Source organism: Eucyclogobius newberryi, unplaced genomic scaffold (genome assembly GCF_026437365.1).
Source record: "Eucyclogobius newberryi isolate DKJ021-1_F unplaced genomic scaffold, fEucNew1.0.hap1 SCAF_17, whole genome shotgun sequence".
In the NCBI taxonomy this organism is placed as follows: Eukaryota; Metazoa; Chordata; class Actinopteri; order Gobiiformes; family Gobiidae; genus Eucyclogobius; species Eucyclogobius newberryi.
This window is the reverse complement of record NW_027315801.1, coordinates 11455281-11478401: the sequence shown is the minus strand read 5'-3', so window position 1 is coordinate 11478401 and position 23121 is coordinate 11455281. Positions and strand designations below refer to the sequence as shown.

The following is a 23121-nucleotide window of genomic DNA, read 5'->3' as shown; positions in this document are numbered from 1 at the left end:
GTCTTTGTATAGTGTGTACACTGCCTCTGCTTTTACCCACTGCACCATGGGACTACAGATGGAAACTAGTCCTGAGATAATTTCAGTGTATTTACATCATTAGCTGATCATTAATACATGCTGTCCCAGTCAACTGTTAATCGAAGGAAACCCTCTCCTCAAACAAGGACGGTATAGAATCAAATAAATACTTATAACTAAGTACGAATATTATTTCAGAATTCTTGGCATTTTAACCAATACATTTTTGCAGTGTAGAGAAACACATTTATGTACTATGCAAAGAGAAGTTTATTTGTCACCATTGAAGCCATTGAAACTTACACTTGACAGCTAATATGTTTTCTCAAGCAGAAAAATGAGGACAAACAGATACACACACACCAAGAATTTACACTGAATTTTAAGCAGCATTCCTTTGTTTTTCACTTGGGGATAATAGCTGATAAGTTTGGCCATTGTCAGAGGGAAAAACATAACATGTGGATGGGTACTGTGTGCAGATTACAAAGTGTTTGACAGTTCCTCTTGGGAAGGCTGCAGAAATACGTAGGCATATACCGCATGTATTCAGCACTGGACAGTTCCTATAATGACAAAGTGTATTATCCAGCTGACACAGTGTTAAGAGATGGGATTGTTGCCATGACATCACTGTCTGAGTGCACTGATGTTATCTGTCACTCAACCGCTACGTTAAGCAGATTTGACATGTTAACAGTTTTTTAATGCAAAAATACATAGGTGGTCTAGAGATCCCTTTTCAGTGTCTGTGAAAGGCAGAACTATTTTGCAGGCTGGCTGTCTGCTTATAATAAGGTGAATGCTGGAAAGAAAAGCCTTAAGCATGATTAGAAAAGCTGTTTTTCTGTCATTGTTACTTAGTAACTAGTTACAAAGTAAGCGATTACTGTCAGATTACTTTTTAGTATTGCAGTAACCTTAGAGCAAAACATTTGAGTAATTTGTTTGGTCACTAGCCATAGATACTTTTTTCCAAAACACAAATGTGCATTATTCATATACAGTATATTTGTCAGAAAAGAGTAAAAAATATAACAAAAAAGGTTGCAAATTAGTGACCTCTGTCTAGTGTGCAATGTAATCTTTCAGCAGCAGACAGAGATCAGTCGTGAACTTGGTTTATTTATGGAGGTCTGTACACATCCCCTCTGCTGCAGGAGATGCAAAGAGTATTCTTACTCGAGAATACTTTTAGGAGAAGTAATGAGTATTATTTAAAACAATATTATTATATCCCATACCAAGTGATCCTGAGCTCAATGGGGTTTCTTACATGGTTAAAAACAGTTGAATAAAAATAAAGTAATCTGACAAACTCTGGTTAAATCAAACTATGTAAATCTTAAGTGTAAATGGTGGGCTAAGACTATTGATTTGACCTATACTAGATTTCCATATCTAATAGTTAGTAGCAATACACATAATACAGATCTATGACTGTGTTAGTATTAAATTATTATTCAGGGATATCAAACATGTGTAGAGAAAGTCTAAGAATAATTATTTGTTGACTATTGACTATTTTCTGTTTATAGACATTTAATAACTTTAATAAACATTTCATAGAGAATACGGGATGGAAACAGGATCATTTACAGAAGCACATTTTTTCATGCACATAGTAGAACAGTTTCCCATGACAGTCCCATGCTGAGCTCACAAGAGAGAAGGTGCCTGCAGCCGAGATTCACAGGCAGAGGGCAATATTGTGTTCATCATTTCCCTCCCCTCAGTTCTTTAAATCCTTACAACTGCATCTGTCACTCCGATAATACCCTGATAGCATATCAAAAGGAAATGAATGTGCGCTCTCCATTTTGACCGCCCTGGGACAACTCCATCTCAAATTTATCGCTGGAAACTGTAAGATATTCAAAACGATGAAATAAGGAGAAAAAATGAAAAAGAAGAGCAGATATATTTTGAGTCTCAAGTCACAGGAGTATGTAGTAACTAAAGATAACAGCAAGTCAGGCGAATCTTTGACTCAGCAGGCTGTCGCTGGTGGAATTTGAATCTGGAAGACCAAGATATCTAAGCTAACCCTTACAGACAGGCAGAGCACTTCTCCCAAACTACAACCGTTTAAAGGCTTTGAAATGTGCACGCTTTTGTCAGGGAAGTGCGATTAGATTTTGCGTGGAACCTGTGTTGACATGAGGTGCTATGATCCAAAAGCCATTTCAAATACACACAAGTGTTCTGTAAGAAGCTGGGTTCCATTCAGATTTGAAGCAAATACTGTTTAAAAGTTGTTAAAAGAAGACAATTGATCAACAGTACAGTCTAGTGTTCTAGACTACAGCACTTATTCCTGGCTCTGTGTCGGCCTAAAAAAGATAAATAGAATATTTAAACAATGCAAATATTAGCAAGGCTATCAGACATAACTAAGCCATCCCTTCACTAAATCCATCCAAGATCCAGTTTACCTCTAGAACCTTAGAAATGTGTAGAATTATTTACAGTAATGCCAGTAGACTTAGTAGTGAATTTAAACTGGAACACCCTACTATATTGAAATTCCTACATGGAAAGAGCATTTCAGAACCCCCAGTTGAGCCTCTGTAGTTTGAAATATGCTGTTGTGGTAATGTTGCTATGTCTTTATGGAGTTGATGACAACAAAGTTCACTCTCAAACATGACTCATAACTTTGGACTGTAACAACATGTTCAGGTTAATCTATAAATTTAAGTCTAAAGCTTGTTTGATGATTTGGCATGTGAGAGGGCAATGGGGGTTAAGTGTCTTGTGTCTACACTGAGATTCAAACTCTTTCCCTTCTTCATGAATGGCAAATTACATGATTTATTATTTTGAAATGTAATGTAACATTGTGTGATTACCTTTTTTGGATCAGTATTTTAACTGATTTGAGCACTTTCAGATTTTATTATTATATATGGAAATGCTGGCAGTAGCTAAATCTACCGCAGATCATCTTTTGCCTTGAAAGATTAAAACTTTTGTACATGGCCCTGTCAAATAAAGACTAAACTAAAACTAAAAGTAGTAGTTGTACAATGCACCTTCAATTGCATTGTAAAGTGTACACTTTTGGCACAGAGCCAAAAACACCAGACATGTTTTTTAAGTACTGTCTTTAATTGTAACAATGGCGTTATTTGCAGTAGCCTATGTCAAAACTAGCATAAAATGAGGTAAAGCATATCCAGCTAGTGTGGGCTTCAAGTGGATTTCTTGCTAAATTCTTTTTTGCTGGACAGAAATGGCCCCTGCAAACATCCAAACTTCTTTTGCATTGTAAATTCCCCAAGCAAAACAGTCTAATTAAAAAACACTGTTGTATTGTTGTGACTTATGCTTGTTTTATGTAGGGCATAATTTTCACTGAATTAAAATCTTGTTTACTGTAATTAAACCCTCTTGAGTTTGTACTTAAGTTGTACTTACTTGTTTGTAAATCTAACAAGTGAAAGATGGCTTTAGTAGTATGATTTATAAGTGTGACTATGTTAAGGGAGACATACTGTAGCATAAAAGTTGGTAAGTATTCCATGTTTTTATCTTAAAGGTCCCATAACATGCAAAATCAACTTTTCAGAGCTTTTAACCTTCTTACATTGCTATTTGTGCTTCATATATGTACCCAGAGTGTTTTTTTGATTGATTCCCGCAGTGTTTAGCTATATTAAAGACTATCTCCTTTCCTCGAATCTCCAAACTGACGGGGGGTAGACATAAGACCGCGTCATACCCACAGGCACGCGTCATCATCCCCCCTCACCCTCCCCCCTCTCCACCAGCGTCCCCCTCCCGCCTGTCGCCTCCCACCCCCTTCCCCCCGGCTCCGCGCTGCTCGTGTCTCCATACAAGCCCCGGAGTTTTTCTGCTTCGATTTACGACGAAACACGGCTCAAAGAGGCCCAAAACGTCATTAATGATATCGCACTATTTACTGTTATCACCATGGTGAAGGTTTATGTGGCAGATGATGCAGCAACTGGGAAAATAAATGGAGAGAAGTTCAATCCGATACCGAAAAACCAGAAAATAAGAGCGCGATGGACATAAGACTTACTTACTTACTTACTTACTATATATATATATATATATATATATATATATATATATATATATATATATATATATATCTGTTCTGCGCACGCTGTAGAATAAACACCAGATTTATTTAGGCTCAAAGTAGTGTTGATCTGAAGTTCTATCGTTTCTCACTCACTCGCGCGGCAGGAGTGGCGCATCGCGGAGCAGACAGCTGTGGGGCTACGTCACGGGTTGGGCGGGGGAGCCAGGTCGCTCTTCGCAAGGGTGGGGGCGAATATCAAACCAAGCCGTCTGCATTTCCGGGTTGGTGAGGGGGTCCAAGGTCTGGGTGATATTTCTTAACTATTATGTTAAGGGTGTTGCACAACCCTTATTATTATCAATTATACACTTAGGATAGACTACGAAACGTGAAAAAAAGCATGTTATGGCACCTTTAAATGTTCCCTTGTTTGCTTGTTTTTTTCTCCTGCTTCGCTAATGGCTCCAAAACAATGGGCCTGAAAGTACTACAGTTAAATATGCTGATCCAGAAAAGAAACTGCTTAATCATTTAGCGATAGAAAAACCAAGTGAATACTTTCTGGTAATGAAGTGCATAAGCCTTCTTGGTACTAATGAGAGTTGCCCTACTTTAACAAAGGAGTCTATCTATTGCTCTGCATATAAAAAGTGTAGACAAACAAAGTCATAGATAATTAAATCAAACATTGTGGCGAAAGAATGGGAGAGAGTGGAATGTAAACAGCATAACACTAAAGCCCATACATAATAGGTTGATTGCTGTGTGATGGTTAACACAAAACAGTTTCAATGCTACTGTTCTCAGACATCTCTCAAACGTTGAGGGAATGCATATTTAAATGGATTAGAGTAGATTTGATTTAATGTCCCCGTAGAGGAATTTGTCTTCTGCAATGGATCTATGCTTCAATGCCGCTGGGACCCATCTCCAGATCTTGAGCTCAGCTTGGTCAGGACCTTGCTGGAGGATTTTTTGCTTTTGTGGAGTGTAATTATAGCGAGTCTGACACTTAACAACTGACAATCACGAGAGAGTCCATACTACACAACACTTTTATCCACAATATACATTCAATAATCCATCAACTAACAAAAACTGGATTCTATAAAATGGACATTAAAAGTGGCAACAGAGCAAGTGAAGCAGGTGAAGAAGCTGGACATGTTTCCTGCAGATTTTATCTGAGGAAATTCTATGTAATTTAGGTCATTTATATGAGGCAGAGGTGAGTTGCATGAGAGGGGAAAAGAGAAGGAGCGGTGAACTATGTGAGTGTTTATCACTTGTGTGTTCCCTTAATTTATTATTAATTTGATGCTCAGGCAGGAATATTAAGCATATGTCTCTCTGCTGACATTGTGTGTGCATTGTTATTTATGTAAAGACAAAATTCGAATTTGCGGCTGTTTCCAGTGCCTCCTCCGCTGCTTGTCATTGGCCGCTGGGCTGTGTGTGGAAGTGTCAGTAAACGTGCCGTTGCACCGGAGCACGGCCAAAATCGGGCTCCACACACAAGACTGAAGCAGCTGCAACTGACTTCAACAAGAGATGACTGAAAGTAACTAAGCGCAACGGAAAATCGTTTGAAAATCTAGCTAAAAGTTGTGTAATGTGTCCTCAGCTTTCGCAGAGGCCAGACCGGTGAAACAGGCCAAAGCCCCCTCCATTCTGAGGTTATGATGGTTGAGCAATTTATAGAGTAGTTGTAAAAAGACAACTCTTTAATCAGGAAAGACGTGAGAAAACATACACGGTAGCATTTTGTGCAGTTTTCTAAAAGGCATTATGGAAATTTGAAACCTTAAATAAAACATCCTAAATTGCATTGGCCAAACCTAAATTACATTGAAATTTGCTTATATTTTAATTATTAAGTCATACTTAGTTTGAGCAGAGAAAATAATGAACGATGATGATCTTACTATCAGAAAGGAACAGTAATATATGGAGTGGGATTGAAATACTCCAATAAAGCAATAATAACACAGAAATGAAGGTGCACCATGAAGCAGATTTAGTTTTTTGCCAATGTCCTGGTAAATTAACTGTAACATACAGAATGATATACAATTAAATATCAAAATATTGTGTTGATTATGGTCGTCAGTCTTTACACGTTCGTATACATTTGTTTGGAAGTTAAGCTTCAGTTTTTCCCATTTGTTATGGAGATAATCTGCAAGTAATTATGATTAATGTAACTGCATTTTGCTTCATTACATTACTGTAGATACAGCCACTGTCTTCTCATAAACAAAGCTGGCTCTTTAATGGGCAATTTCACCTTGATCAGCAATAAAGTTGCCTTACTTTGAAACAGTTATGTTATCTCAACCAATCTGCAAGGAGAATATCCCTTGTCTGCCTGCTCGGGTCTCTTTCCATCAATCATTTATACCTCTGTAAAGAGATATAAACTAATAAAACTGTATATATATATTGTATTTTTTGTAAGCCAGCTGCTGCCTTTTAATCAGGGGATATGTTGATTTGTTTTACAGTGTTTAGAGAGGGCAATGTGGGTTTAGTGTCCTAGGCAGGGACTTCAATTCACTGAGAATCAAACTTGTTACCTTCTTCATGAATGGCAAAGGATGCAGGAAAGCATTATGAATGAGGCCTAGTGTGATGCTTGGTAAAACCACGGCGCAGCCTGTGAATGTCTGTGCCAACTTTATACTAATAATGCTTTATAATAATGATGCTGATCATGAAATGAATACAAAAATCTACATATTATATATTATAAACCTATATATATCAGACTCTGTTCATAAAACTAATATTGTAAATAATGTGTTTAATCCTGCTGAAATTATATAGTATGATATCATAAACCATGGACAACTGGATATGAAATAAAAATCCTATAAAACCAACCAAAGTACACAAAATTCTCACTTATCAGATTCATTTTTTCTGGGGTTTATTCCTACTCCCTCTGACAATGAAATTGACTCCTGTGACGTAAAGTGAGCCTCTCCACTTCCAACTCCTGGGCCACTTTTTACCTCCTGTATGTCCCTGATAGAAGATTCATGATTTACGATATTTTTTCGGACTTTAAGCCGCTACTTTTTTGCCACGCTTTGAACCCTGCGGTCACTACAATGGTGCGGTTAATTTGTAGATTTTTACTGGCTACAGGGGGCCACTCTAGCAGGAAGCACATGCATTTGACACACTGTAGAAGAAGATGTCAGTGGACAGTGGTCACTGTATTTCAAACCTCAATTAAGATTTTTTATTACAATCAGTTCATTAATATTCATCAAGAAATTAGTCTAATAAGGAAGTTAATCTGGACGCGATGGATCGCAAAGACACATGGGGAGTGCGGACATGCAGTTTAGAAATGAGGCTTTCTTGGCCAGATCTGATCCATGCATCACTACCATGGACCATAGTTTTGTGTAAATATCTCATGTTACAGCATACCACACACTGGCACAAGTTCATGAGCAGATGAACCAGATCTGAAGACACAGACACAGATGTGAAGTGGGGACATTAGGGATCGCTGTGATGTGTTTTCTGTGTGTTTTATTACAATCCAACACATTTTCACTGAGAAATGAGTCTAATTAGACCTGTGGTGCAGCGGACTGTGGGTGCACCGTAAGACCCCCGGTTCAAAATGTGTGAATATCTCCAGCAACTTATTGACATAATCCTGGCATATTTATATTTTAAAGGTAGACAGAAGTAGAACCTGCTAATCACTACCATTGCGCACCTTTCACTACATACTCAGGAACTCTGACACGCACTTTCTGACATTATGTGAATGAGTATGTCATGTAAAAGCGAGAGAAACCTAAGCGGATAACAACGATCACCTGTAAGCTCTGTGCTCGTGTTCCCACCTCCTCGTGGCAGGTGTCATCATAGCTGTTATTAATAGAATCTACTGATGGCAGGTCTTTTTTGTTTGAGGTGCTTCGCTAGGTGTTCTGCTGGCTGTAAACTAATGGCTTTCATTTGGATGTGACAGCTTGGTATTTGCTCGCCCCCCCTCCAATTGATAGATTGCATAATTCATTGCCATTTGTTTACCCTGCCCGGCTTGTATGCTGTTTCCCACCAACCTTAGCATTGTAAAATAACAGAGCAGCAACTGGCGATGATTAATGGGATAAGTTATGATGATGAAGCCTGGAGAAGAATGAACGAAAGTATGGCTCATATTGTGTGGCCAACTATAAATCCAAGTTGAAATTGCCTATTCTACAAGGCTTAAGGTGTATGGTAGTTAATATTTGCATTAGAGATACCTACTGCAAAGACTAGGCTAATAAGGACAAATTGTGTTACAGCATTTCGATAGAGAAGCTACAAAAGTTAGCAAAACGTCCAACTGCCCCTTTCCTAACTATGTAATATTGTGGCAGGGAAGACACTTAATTAGCTGCAAGTAGAGTTAGAATTTACAATAATCTACATTAGCTAAACAAAATGCTTCTGAATTTTAATTATTCCACACAGTAGATCATGCGTTATAAGTACAGTGATTATAAAACTGAGGTTAAGTTTAAGTCATTATATGGCGTTTTTCTTTTGAAAACAGGTGTAGTACTAGTTTACGTCAGGTCTAAATCACAAACACATTATATTGAGCAAGTTATTCCCCGACTGCCTGTTATACCGACTATGGTGTACTATAGAGCGTATTTGTCCAACACAGTGCAGGTTCACATGGGTTCATGGGAGAATGCAGAAATGTAGTGGTTTAATTACCTGACCTAAACCGCTCCATAGGTCAGTGTAACAGCATGCATTGATTTGAATAACTTTAGCAATCTTGCAGCACCCGCATGGGTCCCGAACTGCATCCGACTGGTATAGACCCAGCATTACAGGCTGTTAATTTTGGCTTTAGTTTTTTATTTATTTTTTAATATAGGAGCAGTTCCTGATTTGTCTACTTTTTAATAGTCTCTTAAGATCTTTAAGGCTGCAGAGGTTACAGAATCTTTCCTTCTATACATTATCCAAATTCTAAAGCTAACTAATTAAAATTAAATGTTTTTCTTGTTGAGATTATACTTTTAAATTAACCATTCCATTTACCATTTTCAGCTGATACTGCCATCAGTCCAGGTCCTACTGACATCTCGGTTCACCCTGGGTTGTTGGGTGTACTTTTGTCTAATCACAGGGACTTGCATGACAGACTCCGCACACACATGATAAGATAATCAAATCCCTTGCCCAATCCGTCCGCAAGGAGTTTGTATAGGAGTGTAATCTGGGAGTGTCTCTTGCACTGGGAGACCAAAGATGCCTGAGCTGAGACGTGATCAAAGCCACTAAATTCGGCTACTGCAAGGAGTTCGTGCTGCCATAAACACAGGCACTGGGCAATGCAGGCCCAAGCACAATTGATATCAGCAAACAAGGAATGTGATCTGTCTGTTTGGAGCAGGAGAGAAACAAATACCTCCTCAATCTGTGACATGTTTACTTTTTGAGAATACATCTTTTCTATACATTTTTAACAACAAAATATATGAAAAATATTGAATTATGTCATCAGTGCTGCCTGGTGGTTGAGTGCTTAAGGCAGCAGCAGAGTTTGAATCCCGGCTCTGACAATTTACTGCACCGATGAATGTATTCTGCCATGGTTAGCAACAAGACCAAGATAATCTGAGATTTGCTCCTCCTAACTGTTCAAATGTAAGATAAAGGAGAAAATGTTGGTAGGACAACATTATCCTCGGAGATAAATAGTAATTGAACTGCAAGTCATTCAATTTTCCACGTTAAAAAGAATGAAACTTCTCAGTGTTAAGATTTGCATATTGTAAGCTGCTAAGTATGATCTAAAACGTTTAACAACACTGATAGTACACACATGAAATAGTGGTACCTATGGTTGCAGACACAGCACAGATTATGTTATTGTACATTTAGTACTGCACTTTGGCTTCTTCTTTCTGCAGGTATTCTTAAGTATGCATTTCACTACAAAATTTGGTACAGTTGGTAAGTCATGAGATGAAAATTACATACATTTTTATTATTTGTATTTGTATTAATTAATACCTTTATTGATTAGCTTCTCCTTCGTGCTGTTATATAAGGTTATTATTATGATTATAAATTTCACTTTCCTGCTACAGTTAGACACCAGTGGCCCTGGATCTGCAGTCATGTGCCACAAACAGATGGATATGTGGAGTTAAGTTGACAGATTTAGAGCACACGGTGTACATTCAGCTTGATGCAATCAAAGGCAATATGTTTCTTTTTAGTTTTGCACTGATACACTTCACAGTTGAAAATGGAAAATGCAAATCAAAGTACATAACCCATATCATAATGTTTTATATTTGTTTGGCAGTTTCAGAGATAGATTACATGTGTGACAAGGTCTTTGTGCTGTTTGCAGTAGATGGTGCTATATCCAGACAGGGGCTCATTGCTTCAGCCCAGTGATGTATTTCTGGAACCCAGCAGTATTCTGCTCATCTGTAAGTGCACACTGCGTCTTGTTACTACTCAAATTTATGTCATGATGTAAATAATTAAATAGCTCAGGTTTCTCTAGAATAATACATGTGCAATGTTGCTATGACAATACAGGGCTTGCTTGGGTGATTTCACTGTGGGTTGTATTATTTTGGCTGGCCAGGTGCAAAGCGTGGGGCAGGAGTACGGCAGTGGGCCCTGATGGGATCTGTAAAATTGGCAAAGTAGTAAACTGTATAGGAGTGTGATGGATTGTTGAGGAAGGGAAGGCAGGGTAATATTTTGGGAGGGGAAATCTCATTTTCTCTGAGCTAGCATATGGGAGCACTAAACTCAATCAAACATAAATGTAATCAGACATGTCATCGCTCTTTGTAACTGTGTGGGGAGTTTCCTATTGCTGTGAGTACTCACCGTCTCTGCCTCTACACTGCTCTTCATTACTCCATTAATGCTAGTGCTGTTTAAGGTCATGCCGAGTTTACACTGATAAGCACTAGACAACCACTGCTTTGCTTCTTTAGATAGAAAACATATATTTTATCTTATAACAGGACTGACAGTGGTTAGGCAAGACTATGCACAAAATCTAATAACAAACTACACTGCCTATATTATTGTTTTGAGATGTGGGCTGAGAGTATGATACCATAACTAATGATGTCATTGGGGAAATAAAAATACAATTTACAGCTGTAGAAAAACAAGTGTCTCTTTTCAGGATGACTCTATTATAGTCTGTTACTCACGGAGGCTTTAGCACCTAGAAAAACGTTTTACCTGCAATATTGCATCAAAAGAATTACCTTACTACTAACATGCTGTGTGAAAAAAAAAGACAATCCAAAATATAGAATAATAAGAAAGGTAGGTTAACAATAGGTTTCTCATTGCAGTCACTTTCAAAAGCCCTGCACTGGGAAAGGAAACATTTCCACTAATCTGCGTCAAGAGCTTCACCAACCACCAATCATTTGCTCACTTTCAATTCAACTGCAATTTAATTTAATGCCCAAAATCACCATCGCAGTGGCCTCGATTGGCGACAAGGGAATTGAGAAGCAGATTAAACAATGTTCACAGGGATATAGCAAATGGATAACTGTCCCAGCCAGAAAAACTACAAAAAAACCTGTGGGAGAAAGTAGAAACATTTGGAAGAACCACAGGAGAGATCCTACCCCCACAGACGGACAGGCTGTCAATTGTCCAGGACTGACGCGCTTCCATTTGCAGATAAGAGAGTTCATCCAGGCAAATGGGGAGTGGTTCATCTAGAGTAGAGTGCATTCCTCCAAGCAGCTGAGAAGCATCCAGATCTACCGGTCAGAGTCGCGATATGGGGCATCTAAGGTGCAGCTGTCACTGGGGCATCATTTGCAGTGTCTGAAACAGTACCACTCATCGAGGGAAGGGGAAGACTGAGAAAAAAGTTTAAACAGCATGAACAGAATTCAGGTGAACTAAAATATAAAATATTGTTGACAAGGAAAGTAGTCAGAAGCAGAGGATGGTGCTCAAGCTGCCATACTTTAAACATTTTCTTTTTTCCTTCTGATTTTAGGTATACCATGCTTTACAGGCTTGATGGGGCTTTATAAGAGCCCATACCAAATTGTGAATGCCCAATCTTGACTCGGAAGCTAAGCAGGTAATGGGCTTGGTTAGTACTAGGATGGGAGACCACTGGAATGCCAGGTGCCACAGTGGGCCAGTAGTGCATACTGTCGTAGTGTCCTTGGGCAAGACACTTCAAACACTTCACCCAACTTGCCTCCAGTGTCTAAGTATGCTAAGTATGGGCATGCAGGACAATTGATGTAAATAACCCATGGCTACAATGTTCTGACCAAATAAACAAATAATATGTGCTATTCATTTGACCAAGATTTCAACAACTTAAATAGTTCTTGTTTAAGATAAAGGCAACTAAGTAGTTTGAATCAATTTAACACAACTAAATATATACTAAAAACAATGATTTAGCCTTTTCTCCTCCAAAGCTGTACATAATAGACATTTTGTGACTGAAACCTGGTATTTTCACTCTAACACTGGTCGTAACAGCAGCCCACAGACTGGGGTCCAGGTGATGTAGATATGCCATATGTTACAGCTCGACTCTACGACAAAGGACGACCAGAGACAGCACTGTTTTAGTCTTGTGTCATTCATAGGACACTATAACTACAACTGCAAAAACCAAGGACTCGAGGTAGGATCTTTGAGTAAATATGTTACTGGTACTGCAACAAAAACATTTAGCATAACTCTATACACACTAGAAAGGTATTTTCTATTGATTTCTATCAAATTAAAGCAACACTTGAAATCCAGTTTGTAATCATGTATACAGTTGGTCAATTTTGATGTCTTCAGGTGGTTAAAATGTTTCTTACTTTCTTTTGGGGAAGCCTGTGGTATTTGTATTTTATTTTTTTTAATGAAAAAGGGGAAAAAAAGACCAAATAAATCAAGCTAGTCTTTCAAACATTTGAATTTTCTAAAACATATTTGAGCCAACAAAGACTAGCAGTAAATCAGTTTTCAAAGGGACAATATATAAACTGCAATCTCCAGGAGCATGATGAATAGTGTTTACTCGTCAAAGGGAACCCTGCTTTTGTTGTTCACAAAAGGGTTGCCATTTTTCAGAAATATTGATAAACTTACATATAACATGGATAAACTTACAATAACATGGTTTATGTATTCTTCATTATAAATGGAATACAATTATTACGAATAAAATATTACAAAACAATTGACTTAAGAAAAATGCTTTTAAAAGCCAGGTCTAAACTAAATTAACCAGGACCTAACTATATAACTTCCATCCATTTTCTACCGCTTGTTCCCTTTTCGGGGTCGCAGGTGACTGGAGCCTATCCCAGTGACTTCGGGCCTTAGGCGGAGTAGACCCTGGACAGTGGCCAACTCGTCGCAGACATAGACATTACAGACAGTTATTCACTCTCACATTCATTCACTAGGGCCAATTTAGAGTCACCAATTTTGCCTAACACATACATGTCTTTGGACGGTGGGAGGAAGCCCAGAGAGAACCCACAGTAACACGGGGAGGACGTGCAGACTCCACCCAGAGAGATCATGTGATGTTGGTCTGGTCCAGGAATTGAACCCATGATCTCCTTTTTGGGAGGCAAGAGCGCTAACCGCCTTTGCCACTGTGCACCCAACTAAATAACTTAACTATGATTTTGAACTTTTGAACTTTATGCGTAGTTCAAAATCATAGTTAACTATATAACTTAACTATGATTTTGAACTAGGCATAAACATCCTTTCATTGGACCAGTATTGATAACTCTGGCCTGTGACTTTGAAGGGATTGATTTTAGTTTGGGGGAAAAGGTCATGTTTAATGACTTGCCAGCCTTGATGTATTCCAATGTTAGCTGTGTAAATATCCAACTCAACAGGATTTAATCAGTGAGAACAAGGGTTTGATTAGAACAGCCCTTTTCATCTTCACTTGTTTGGAAATGCATAGCAACAAATCATTCCTTCACAGAAAGCAGGATTTGCGATGGATGCAATGTTTTGGAGAATAGGAGACAGGCAATACATTTACTCTTTCAGGCTGTCTGCATCACCACAGTTTATGTTACACTAGGTGAGGCCATCTATGACAAGCTATGCTGAGACAACATGGTCACATTTTTTACACTCCCTGGCCTGTCTGTGGGTCTAAATAAATATGTAGGTTAAACTGTTTATCTAAGATTGCCTTATAATTTTGTTGTATGTCCTCCTCAAAAAATACACATACTGTACACAACAAGCATCTATTCCATAATACAAAACGTTCTTTTACTACTGAGGCATTTATTTCTACCTTTGTTCTCTGATGCTATTCAAAAGAACAAATCAGAGCAGCGCTCTCATGACTTCTACTTGTTTTTCTTAATAGTGCCAGTGGTGTTTTAAAGATTGTAAAATGAGTATGAGCAGCACCATTTAAACAGATAAATAAAAGCATAATATAGTCCCTTTGAGATGTATTTTTTTCCCAGGTTTGTGTGAGGACAGCAGACCTGCAGCGATTTAATAGAAAACTGCATGTAGGTCGCAGTAAATCATTCTTCCCACTCTGTGAATAGTGGCAACACAATTCTGCATCCACAGTGATAAAATTAGATAACAGACACAGTTAAGCACTACAGTCAAATACAGATAAAAGCTTTTACAAGGGGCACTTTTACAATTGCACTTCAGTGTGTTTTTTCATCTAAACGTTTGAACACTTTTACCTATTCTTGTATGGAAATTAGGCTTTCAATTTGATCTGAGTGAAGCAATGAAACTAAATTATGGAATGAATTAGCATGATGACTATTGTCAACAAGAGATAGATGGCTCAGAGTTAAGGCAATTTGAAGTACTGTGATTAAGTAGTGGTTAAAGCAGGCTTAACAAATATACATCATTTGCTTATGTCAAGAGAATAGAGAATGCATTAACTCAATATGGAACAAACTCATACAACAATAACTTGAAAAATGTATTTACCGTAGCTTAATATGCCCCCTTTAAAGTGCAATGTACCGGTGCACACAAAGATGATGTAATACAACTCTTTGTGTTCTGGGCTCGAGTTCTTCAGATGGTTTTTAAGGTCTGGGCTGAGTGGGGCACACCGGGATTACTCAGGGAGAATCGCATCTCAATTTTCTATTAAACAGCAGTCCTCTCGTCTCCAGTCTCCACTCGAAGATATTGATTGTACACAGGAATATGACCTCACAAGAAGTAAAGGAAGCTCTTTCACGTCAGCAAGAAATTGACATATTTTGAAAAGGCCAAAATGTACTTGCTGTAAATCACAATAGTGTATACTTTGCTATCACATGTTCACTGGACACTGGACATTTTATAGTCCAATGATTTTTCAATTGACCATTTATTTTCCCGCGATGAGACATTGAGTGACAGTTTTGGGTCCATGAGAAAAGGACAAGAAGAAAGTAGGACAAATATTAATACATGTACATTTTGTTGTATTTTTGCCAATTTATTACACTTTTAACCATCGCTCTATTTTTAAGTCTGCCCATGCACCAGTTGTGCTCTCCAGGGAGGTCATTCATTTGGCATCTGTCAGTGATGTACCCCACAAAAAGTCCATCAAAACGACTTATCTATACTATAATTACTGGACTATACTGGATACTTCTTATTTAAAAAAGATAATAATAATAATAATAATAATAATAATAATAATAACCCAGTCACAACAAATGAGTGAAGATGTTCTAAAGACAGATGATCCTCTTATTATTACTTCTTCGATTATGAGAAAAAAATATATATTGTTGCTTAAAAGTGTTTTAAAAGATTCTCTACTGAAAAAAGATTTTAGGTTTTTCTCTCTCTCCTTTGACCTCTGGGGTTTTGTTTTGGCATGGATTGGTAGCAAGGTCAACCAATGTTTATTATATATATTTTTCTATGCAAAGGGTTATCCTGAAGTTTGAATGGGGGTAGCAAAAATGCTATGTTAAATGGTGATGCAGCAACCAATCAGAAACAAGGTTGTGACAAACACACACCTTTCTAGTGAATATAGTTAGATAAATGTAGGTCAAATTACTAGTATTCCGTTTCAGTAAATCATCTGGATGACAAATAACGTTGACAGTGCACTTTGCTGTTTACACAAAATTGTCAAGCCTATCTTTTGTTCCCTGCTTCACTTAAATGCTGCCGATGTTTCCCGATGAAGATAAGCTGTGAGTGGATGGATGTGACGCCGGGTGCACCACGATAACCCAGGGTGGTAGTGTGTGTGGCCCCGTGTCTCAGCATCATCAGTGGGCCTCTATAGTCGCTCGAACCCTTGACCTGAGTAAACCTATATCATCCTTCAGGCTTTGTGCCTTGCCGCCTCTGAGGCTGTTTAATGAACTGTCTTGAAAGGAGAAGCTTGGCTATCAGTGCTCGACTCCTCTACTGCCCGTTTCTGCCACACTTTTTTATTTACCACCATCCTTCAGCTGCTTTTATGCTGACCTAGGACATTTGAAGCAAATTGGAAAGCCCCATAGAGGTGTGCAAAATACACTACATCATTTCGGGGGATCTGCATGTTAGACAAAATCCTCAGCATCACAAGCGGACAAGAGTATCACAAGAGTTTCATACCTTCACTTTACTTACTTACTTTACAATTACTCAATATATATATGTGGGAAGAAAGTGATAAAATCTTTGTTACATAATGCTTTTGAACCTCTTAATTATTAATTAGCCAATCAATCAATCAATCAATCAATCAATCAATCAATAATAAGAATAAGAATAATAAATCAACATAATGTCTATAAGATACAAGATAAGCAATTTACATTTTTTAAATGTATTTCTTGAAGAACTATTTCATTAAATAATTACCATGTACACAGCTTTAGAACAGAAGCAGGTCAGCCTTTACACAGCCAACATGTTACAAACGTTGTATATCTTTTCTTAAAGTGCAGCTTTTACAATATTATCTGTGGGTACCTAAGTATTGAACCTGATGACCTATTATCTGATGTAAGTTTCCCTTTCTCTGCCCGTATCAAAGTACAGTCCAATTAAATCACATTCATTATTGATTTATTTCACATTGATCAGTTTCTGCATGACTGGGAGCCTTCAAATTGAGGAAATCAAAGTCTTTTTCTATACCATGCACGGATGAATGATTGCATAGTTCTACTTCCTGATTCTTTTTCCTCTATTAATCATTTGTGTTAGTGCCCATTTTATAAATGGTACAATAAAGAAAAGAAAAAGCATGATTTCAATTGTATCTCCGCCAGGAATAGAACTACATTGCCTGGTCAAGACACAATGAAAGCAGTTACAGAATGCTAAGGAAATATTTCAGTTGACATTTAATCTTAACTACTTTTCCAGTAATTATATCAGCTAGTTGCAGAAGGTTTTAATCCGACCCACCTAACATTTCAAATTTATATATATATATATAAAAAAAAAAATGTATCGTTTCATAGAAACGTGGTTATAACCGTAACCGTTTTTATCGCTAAAACTACACGTCCCACGCCCCTCCCCCGGCTCTGTACTGTGCTGAGAAGTAACGACGCGCGTTGCGCACTTTAAGCACTTTTGTGCAGAAGTCTGAGCGAGGAAAAGAGACGTGTGGCTTTAGGAAACACGTGGAAGAAAGATAGGAGACGGTTTTGTGGACGTTAGAGCTCTTGATAAAAGTGGAGCTAAGGTGGAGCTAACAAGAAAACTAACTTCTGTGATTATGCTCTGTGTGGAAAACATCCTCTACAAACCTGGACAGATTAGCTGCCGCAGGTAAAAACACAGGTCAGAGTGTAATAAAGTATGAACATGACTGTGTCCACACTAATGTGACTGTGAACACAAACACAATGGACTCATTTGAGTAACTACATGAATCATCTGTCACTAAGATCAACTTAAACTATGAAAATAGTGAGCTCATATTGAGTTTGAGCAGAAACATGTCTGTGATATGAACATTTCATATCAGAAATCACATCAAAAGTCCATGTTCCTGTTCCTGCATGAATATGGTCTTTCACCTGCTGCACATTTGTGCAACAGTCTCCACAACTAGCTATTACTAGGCTGTAAAAAAGCTATTTACTTCTTATATTTTTTATTGTTTTATTTTGTACACAATATTTGGCCCACGACTCGAAATTCGACAAAAGAATTTGGTTTGATGGAACACTGTGGTTCATGCACTGCCTCAACTTTTTTTTAATTCTATATTTTCAAGGCCAGAGGGGTAACTTAACCTCCTTATTTAAACGCTCCCACATTTGTGTGTATTTAGTGGTGTGTCAGTTCAGGTGTACAGATTTGTGTATATTCGTGAAAATGTTAGTTAGTACATTTAAAAGCTTTTTTAGATCTTGAGAAGTTTATTTAGTTGTAGGGGAATGGAGATGGACATTCCACGGCCAGATAACAGAAAATCTCTCTTTGAACATTGGGGATTTTTCGTTCTCCCTCTGTCCCTCACCGCAGGGAGCCGCTGTGACTTGTGTGATAACAGATCTTCTCCCCACAGTCTTACAGGAGGACGCCCCGATGAAAACTGTTTTATGTGATTATGCCATGAATGTTTGTCCGAATCAACTCCGTACACCGCATGTTTCACCTTGTGTTACGTATTTTTCCACTGTTTAAGGTTTTATATTCCCAATGCTTTAACTCGAGTGCCCATCACAGGTGAAAGAAGATGTAAAATGTATCTACCTCAAGAAATAATGTGTACAAACTGCCCAAAAGTGTTTAACGTGTAAATGTTAAAACAGGGTTTAAATGTTTTGCCATTATTTACGTTACTCTAGCTTTATTTTCTCGACCAGGAAATGTTAAACGGGAAGTCTGCGCAGTAGCGCCCGCCCCTTTCGCTCCCAGCATGCCCTGCGGGCCAGGTATCAAAAGGACGCTCCAAGCTAGAAACGCTCTCTTGCTCTTTTTTTTGCTCTTCCTCTTCTCTTCTCATCCCCTTTGTCTTTTCTCTTGGAAGCCGTCTCCACGGACGAGCCTTTCACTTTTCCTTTGTCTCAACAAAAATCCGTCCGTCACGTGGTCGACAAGGCCATGCCAGCCCTGGACTCTGAAACCACCTGAAACCACCTGGAACTACCTGGAACTAAGCTTAAGCGCTAAACCGGACAGAGACTTTCTTTGCTACTTCGTTTCTCTTCCTTTTTGAAGTAATCTATGCCGTTTACGTGGATCAGCGCTACGCTCTCATCTGAGTAAAGGCCGCGTAAGGAGCTAACACGCCGCTAAAGCGTTCTACCGCTAAGGAACTCTCGGATATCGCCTCCGTTGCCACTGGCGCCAAGGACCTCACAGCCGCCGCTGCCTTCCTCGCTCCACGGCCAGCACACCGCTCCACGGCCAGCACATCGCTCCACGGCCAGCACACCGCTCCACGGCCAGCACACCGCTCCACGGCCAGCACACCGCTCCACGGCCAGCACACCGCTCCACGAACCTTCGCCGCCACACCGCTACACGCGCCGCCTCGCTACGGATCTCGTCCGCGGACAAGGACCAGCCGGACCGAGTCTCTACAAACCGTAAGCTGAGTCCAGTGTGCGGTTCTTTTGTGGCGTGATTTGGGTAGAGCTCAGCTGTTCCTCCTCCCTTTTAGCTTCTCACTTCCCCCTTTTTGATATAGATTAGAATAGACACGTTTGATTATCAAAGGCAAAACCCTGGTTTAACATTATCTGCATGAAATTCGCTGTCAAATCTGATATAACATCACCTGTGATTTAACTGTGCACATTTCTGCTCCGGTGTTTTTGATTGCCCTTTGGATAAATAAACTACACGAAAGAGTTATTGACTATTGTTTGTTTGAATAGACTATGTGTAAGTCCCTGAATCGTGAAACACTCTTCAGACCTTTTTAACGAGCGCGATTAAGGACCGTATCTTAGCTCTTTGGGTTTTACCCTGGTGCCCCGTCTTGTCTCGTTTCTGCTAAGAAATCTCCCTTAATCATAAACTGAATACATGTAGTTTGAGACCCTACATAGTCATAAAGTCAAATACATTATTTTTCAGTAATTTCTTTTTAATTGATCCAGTAATTGCTTCAAAAACAGCGTAGGCTATATAAAGCTCTTTATTTCTTATATTCTTAATTGAGTGTCTGCGTAATGACGCAGACACTTTTGCAGTATTTTCAAAAGTTTTATTTTCCATTTCGGGCGTTCCAACTCCTTAACACTTTAACCGATTTCAACAAGTTATACCTCATTACGATCGCTTTCACAGTATTACGTGTGCTATTACTTTTGACATTTGAACAACTTGTACTTTTTGCAGTATTTTCAAAAGTATTGATCTTCTACTGAGAGTGTTTTTCAAACTTCCTATAAGTGATCTGTTCTTTTCTTCTGTATCTACCTCTGTATCTACCTGCATTGTATCAATGAAATTTCCCCATGTGGGACAATAAAGAAATATCTTATCTTATGAGGAGTGAGCTGAAGAGGATTAAAGTGAGGAAGGCAGCAGGACCTGATGGCATCAGCCCCAGGCTCCTTAAGTCCTGCGCAGATGAACTGTGTGGAGTTATGGAGCATGTCTTCAACATGAGCCTGAAGCTGAGGGTGGTACCACAGGTCTGGAAGACCTCCTGCCTGGTACCTGTGCCTAAGACACCGCGCCCCAAAGACCTCAACAGCTTCAGGCCAGTGGCTCTCACGTCCCACCTGATGAAGACACTGGAGCGGCTAGTCCTGGACCACCTCCGCTCCACCGTGAGCTCAGCCATGGACCCGCTGCAGTTTGCATATCGGTCTGGCATCGGAGTGGAGGACGCCGTCATCTCCCTGCTGCACCGCTCTCTCTCTCACCTGGAAAAGCCTGGCAGCTCTGTGAGGATTCTGTTCTTCGATCTTTCCAGCGCCTTCAACACCATCCAGCCGCTGCTCCTGAGGGACAAGCTGGAGACGGCTGGTGTGGAGTATGACCTGGCAGAGTGGATCCTGGACTACCTCACAGACCGACCCCAGTTTGTGAGAGCCCGGAACTGTGTGTCTGACACTCGGACCTGCAGTGTGGGGGCGCCCCAGGGCACTGTCCTCGCGCCCTTTCTCTTCACCCTTTACACTGCAGACTTCAGACATGACACGGACAGCTGTGTCCTGCAGAAGTTCTCTGACGACTCTGCCATCATCGGACTCATCACGGACGACGATGACGCGGAGTACAGAGGACTGGCGCAGGACTTTGTGGACTGGTGTCAGCGGAACCACCTCCTCATCAACGCGGGGAAGACCAAGGAGATGGTGGTGGATTTCCGCAGACGCCACCCCACTGCTCCCTCACCAGTGAACATCCAGGGACGGGACATTGAGAGAGTGGACTCATACAAGTGCCTGGGTGTTCATCTGAACCACAAACTGGACTGGACTCATAACACAGACGCACTGTACAGGAAGAGCCAGAGTCGGCTCTACCTCCTGAGGAGACTCAGGTCTTTTGGAGTGACAGGGCCACTCCTGAAGACCTTCTACGACTCTGTGGTGGCATCAGCCCTCCTGTATGGTGTGGCCTGCTGGAGCAGCAGCATCACAGAGAGGGACAGGAGGAAGCTGGACAGAGTCATCAAGAAGTCCAGCTCCGTCCTGGGCTGTGCTCTGGACTCGGTGCAGGAGGTGGGGGACAGGAGGGTCCTGGCTAGATTCACATCTATGCTGGACCATGAGTGTCACCCCCTGCAGGACACTCTCTCCGCTCTGGAGAGCAGCTTCAGTGAGAGACTGATCCACCCTCGATGTGTGAAGGAAAGGTTCCGTAGGTCTTTCCTTCCTGCTGCTGTCAGACTTTATAACAAAAACTGTTAGTACTGAACACAATACTGACCTAACCATGTGCAATTCTGTCATATGTGCAATTGCTGTTGGAATTCATGTGCAATTCATGTGCAATTACTGTGAAATTCATGTGCCATCTATGTGCCGCCGTGACACATATTCATGTGCAATTACTGTCGTGATCACATGCAATGGTATTTATGTATTTATTTATTTGTCTATGGGAGTTTTTGTTTATAGGAGATCTACTGAAAGTGTTTTTCAAACTTCCTATAAGTGATCTGTTCTTTTCTTCTGTGTCTACCTCTGTATCTTCCTGCGTTGCACCAATGAAATTTCCCCATGTGGGACAATAAAGTATTATCTTATCTTATCTTAAGATGTCTTACTATAACTATATCAACTATGTAATATCAAGCATTTAAGATGAATGGTTGACTATTATTTAAGATGGAATTCAAAAATAGCTACTACAGTCTAACACAAACCCAAAAATGTTTTTGATCTCAACTTTGTGTCCCCAGAAGTCCTCTGTGCTAGTGTAACATTTGGGGTATTTTTGAAATCCTCCAGGGGCATATCTTGTGGGTTCAAGGCTCTTGCATGCGTAGAAAAAAGGCCGGAAAATTTGCAATAACATCATAAATTTATAATACTAAGAGCCAAGGCCTGGTTGTATGGTCATCGTTTTGAAGATTTTGGTAGCCATCAGGAATCAAGCCCCCACAGTCTCTCTGCCCCAGTCCATGGAAATGTAGTGTTTTAAATTCAGTTTGTGTTTGTACTATTGCATAGAATGATTTTTTTTTCCAGCTTATTAACTAAAACCATTTAAAAATACCCAAAACGTTGTGTGGTTTAAGACTAGTGCATTGCAAAACAAACACAATTAATGTAATGCTTAGGCAAGCAGGAAGTTGGGTTAAGTGTTCCTCCTTTCATGGAACTAAATTAGATCAAAAACGCTCTTTGTTCCTGTGCACGTTTAAAAGTTGCAGCATAAAGCACAGCAAAGTCATTAAACATTTATAATGCCTTACCAAGTCCGCAGCCTGGCTCTAGCCTCTTAAGGTGCTGTCGCAAATGGATTTCACTCGGAGACTCTGGCAGGAAATGACCAAGTGGGCAGCTGTATTTTGTCACTGACCTGACTAAGCTTTATTAAAGTGGGAACAAAACACTTGTATAATATACAAGTGTTGCGTTATA

At 39.6% G+C, this 23121-nt stretch overlaps 1 protein-coding gene across 2 annotated transcripts in view; it reads left to right on the top strand.

Annotated features, from left to right (window-relative positions):
• LOC140362874 (metabotropic glutamate receptor 4-like) overlaps positions 1-23121 on the top strand; it is a 173294-nt gene that overhangs the window by 87936 nt on the left and 62237 nt on the right. The window lies entirely within an intron of this gene.